This window comes from Poecilia formosa, unplaced genomic scaffold (assembly GCF_000485575.1).
Source record: "Poecilia formosa unplaced genomic scaffold, Poecilia_formosa-5.1.2 Scaffold142, whole genome shotgun sequence".
NCBI lineage: Eukaryota > Metazoa > Chordata > Actinopteri > Cyprinodontiformes > Poeciliidae > Poecilia > Poecilia formosa.
In genome coordinates, this window is record NW_006800081.1 from 451,899 (window position 1) to 456,587 (window position 4,689).

General features: G+C 36.6%; 1 protein-coding gene and 1 pseudogene across 1 annotated transcript in view; both read left to right on the top strand.

Moving 5' to 3' along the window:
• Nucleotides 1-4,689, top strand: part of LOC103145434 (uncharacterized) — a 277,103-nt gene that overhangs the window by 21,080 nt on the left and 251,334 nt on the right. The gene's annotated exons all lie outside the window — the stretch shown is intronic.
• LOC107837443 (Ig heavy chain V region 914-like) lies at nucleotides 27-480 on the top strand (annotated as a pseudogene).

The window sequence follows — 4,689 nt, forward strand, 5'->3', positions numbered from 1 at the left end:
TCAGGAAACAAGAAACATATTTGAACATGATGGACAACAGATCAGGACTGATCCTTTTATTGATTTGCTTTATGGGTGAGAAAAAGTTGAAGGAAAATTTAGTGGATTTTTGTGCAACGTTTCTCTAAGAGCAACTCAACTTTATAACTGTGTTACTCACAGATGTTGATGGTCAAAGTTTAGCTGAATCTGATTCAGTGGTTAAAAGACCAGGAGAATCCCACAAGCTGACATGTACAGCTTCAGGATTCACATTCAGCAGCTATACATGGCCTGGATCAGACAGGCTCCTGGAAAAGGACTGGAGTGGCTTGCTGCTCATTATACTGATTACAACATACATTACTCTCAGTCAGTTCGAGGCCGGTTCACCATCTCCAGAGACAACAACAAACAGCAGCTGTATCTGCAGATGAACAGCCTGACAACAGAAGATTCTGCTGTTTATTTCTGCGCTCGAGACGCACAGTGACTGAAGTCAGTTCAGCAGCTGTACAAAAACCTCAAATGCCTTCAAACATATCTGAACGGAGCTTTTCAATGTCTTCCTGTGTAAGACTGTAAATATGATGTTATCACAGAAACAGTAAATAATCTGACACTGAGACAAATAGAAGAATAAGCATAATAGGCATCATGTTTGGTCATATCTGACTGTTCAACCATTATGAATTTAACTAATAATGTCAAGAAAAATCACTTTGTTTATATATAAGGTGTGTGAGAGAAATTACTGTCAACAAATATTTTCCATTATTACAAAATGTTTGACCACAAGTAACTTCTTGTTTATAATATATCAATCACTTTTTTTGTTTAAAACATTATTAACCAACCCAGAATGTTAAAAAACTTCACACCTGAAGTTTATTATGATCCAACAAAATGAAAATTTTAAATACTTCCATCTTGCTTGCTTTATATGCAAATGTGATTAAACAGAAAGTCTGAAAACACATTCTTCTTATTAATTACAAAAAAATATAGTATTTTTCTTTCCCAAGTCAGCAGATCTGATTGTGTAATATCACACATTGTTCCCTATGTGATAAAATAAAATAAAAGGTTTTTGTAGATTGACACTGTCTGGGTGATAGAGGAGACAAAATGTGTTACATTACAACCAAATGGCTCAGTAGAGATAATATGCAGCCTAACAACACTGCCTTACTAACACTGGCACAAAACACTTTCAGAGTTGAAAAATATCCCCCCGTATTTCAGGAAGTCACCACTAGGAGTCCTCAGATCTCTGATATTAAGATTTGAACAATTATGAATTTTTACTTTAAATACATTGCTACTCACTGTAATTTATTTCAACATGTTTGTTTTAATCTGGCTTTTTATTAATTTTGTAAAGTTTGGGAATAAGCATCAATCATAGCATAATTAACACATTTTAAATGATACCAGTTAAGATCATTGGTCTGTCAGAAATAAATAAATAAACCTGATGAATTTTCTGTATTCACACAAGAAAGACTTGTTTGGCTGGATTTTTTTTTTAATCATTCTGAAGTAGTCATACAAATGGTGATGCTATATCAATACTTTATTCCCCATATATTCAAATTTCTCTCAGTGCCTCGTTTCTTCCTGTGAGGAGGAGTTAATGTAAAACTCAACTGTATTTATGCAGGTTCCTACAGAGAACAGAGACACTGAGGTTAACATGATGGACTACAGGACAGTGCTGCTGTTTTTAACTGTCTTTTGGACANAGAGAACAGAGACACTGAGGTTAACATGATGGACTACAGGACAGTGCTGCTGTTTTTAACTGTCTTTTGGACAGGTGATGATTTACCCTGATTTTATTTGAAAATATTTCACTTCATATCGTTAACATTATCTGTTATGTCTTTAATTGTTATAATAGGAAGCCACTCTCAGACTCTAACAGAATCTGAACCAGCAAATAAAAGACCTGGAGAATCCCACACCCTGACCTGTACCGCCTCAGGATTCACATTCAGCAGCTACTGGATGCACTGGATCAGACAGGCTCCTGGGAAAGGACTGGAGTGGGTTGCTGGCATAAGTTGGCTCAGTGGTACCAGCCCAACGTACTCTTCATCAGTCCGAGGCCACTTTACCATCTCCAGAAACAACGACAAACAGCAGGTGTATCTGCAGATGAACAGTCTGAAGACTGACGATTCAGCTGTTTATTTCTGCGCTCGAGAGACACAGTGACTGAAGTTGGTTGAGCAGCTGTACAAAAACCTCCAGCAACAATAAACATTAATCTGTTAGACCTCAAGTCTTATTGCATATATTCTTTTCTTTTATTCTTCAGATCCTTCATTACTTACATTTTATACTTTGAATTTTTTGCCCTTCTATAAAATTTTCCATTCCAGAAAGGAAAACATAGAAATATACGTGAAAGCAGTAAAACTAGATTGAAGCAGCTGGTTTTTATCTTTTTGCTCTTGATGCTGAAAAATTTCAACAAACATTTTGTGTTTCAGAAAACTTCAGTAGATGCTCCAAAACAATTGTTGACAAAAACTGCTTTAATATCAAAGATTGGGGCAATCATGAAATCAATTAAAAAGAAAACTGTAACCATAGCAATCTTATTAAATTTACTGTTTTAATCTATTTGGTAAACTTTTTCTTTAATACATTGCAATATCTATATTTTGTTATAAAGATAATAGTTATTCAGCAAGCCTTAATTTTACAGCAGAGCTAAATAGGAGCAATAAATGAATCAAGATATATATTTTTTTGTTGTACTACTTTATGCCTTCGTTTGTTAACGATGTATTTGTTTTTTAATGATTTTATAGATGATTAAAAGTTATGCGACTTTTGCTGCCAAAATTCGAGCAAAACATCACATGATTCCATCTCCTCCTTTTGAGGAGGAGTTCATGCAAAACTGATGAACTGACAGAGTTTTAAATACCAAGCAGTAAAACTGGCGATGGTCACAGTGACACAGGGAAGCTGGAGGTTCATACAAAAACTTCCNCTGTATTTATGCAGGTTCCTACAGAGAACAGAGACACTGAGGTTAACATGATGGACTACAGGACAGTGCTGCTGTTTTTAACTGTCTTTTGGACAGGTGATGATTTACCCTGATTTTTATTTGAAAATATTTGATTTTATCTTCCTAACATATCAATTACGTCTTTAATTTTTATAATAGGAAGCCACGCTCAGACTCTAAAAGAATCTGAACCAGCGAATAAAAGACCAGGAGAATCCCACACCCTGACCTGTACCGCCTCAGGATTCACATTCACAGATTATACAATGCACTGGATCAGACAGGCTCCTGGGAAAGGACTGGAGTGGGTTGCTCGCGTAAGTTGGAGCAGTAGAATCAACCCAACCTACTCTTCATCAGTCCAAGGCCGGTTCACCATCTCCAGAGACAACAGCAAGCAGCAGGTGTATCTGCAGATGAACAATCTGAAGACTGAAGATGCAGCTGTTTATTACTGCGCTCGAGAGACACAGTGACTGAAGTTGGTTGAGCAGCTGTACAAAAACCTCCAGCAACAATAAGCATTGATCTGTGAGAGCTCACGTCTTATTGCATGTATTGATATGTCTTCAGATCAATCATTACTTACATTTTATAGTTTGAATTTTTAGCCCTTCCATAAAATTTTCCGTACTAGAAAGGAAAATATAGAAACATACGTGAAGGTAGTAAAACTAGATTAACCCTCTGGAGTCATTGGACGCGCGGGCGCGTCTTTTTTACATGTCTGCTTTGGCGCGACGTAGCAGCAAGACTCCGCCTCCCCCAGTCTCACTTTCTACTGGTGCTTGAAGTGCACATGTTAAACTACACACCAGTTTTTAAATCGTGTTAAAGCAGCTGGGTTTTATCTTTTTGTTCTTGATGCTGAAAAATTTCAACAAACTTTTTGTTTTAAATTTATCTGTTTTAATCTATTTGGCAAACTTTTTCTTTAAAACATTGCAATATCTTTATATTTTTTTATTAAGATAATAGTTATTCAGCAAGCCTTAATTTTATAGCAGAGCTAAATAAGAGCTATAAATGAATCAAGATAATTCTTTTTGTTGTACTACTTTATGCCTTTTTTTTGTTAATTATGTATTTGTTTTTTATTGATGTTATAGATGATTAAAAGTTATGTGACTTTTGCTGCCAAAACTCGAGCAACACATCACATGATTCCATCTCCTCCTTTTGAGGAGGAGTTCATGCAAAACTGATGAACTGACACAGTTTTAAATACCAAGCAGTAAAACTGGCAAAGTAAAAAGACTCAGTTCAACATGATGCACTGCAGGACATCACTGCTGCTCTTAGCTGTTTGCTGGACAGGTGAACATCTTCTGCTAACCTAAGTTGGAATTAGACTTTTTTTTGAGTTCCAGCATATAATTGTGTTTACAATTTTGCAGGTGTTGGTGCAAAACACCTGACTCTGACAGAATCTGAACCAGTGACTAAAAGACCTGGAGAATCTCACACCCTGACCTGCACGGCCTCTGGGTTCTGGCTTAGCAGCTATTACATGGCTTGGGTCAGACAGGCACCTGGAAAAGGACTGGAATGGATCGCCTATATAGACACTTACAGTTCTCCAATATATTACTCCCAGTCAGTCCAGGGAAGATTCATCATCTCCAGAGATGACTCCAATAGTAAAATCTATCTGAAGATGAACCAGCTGAAAGCTGAGGACA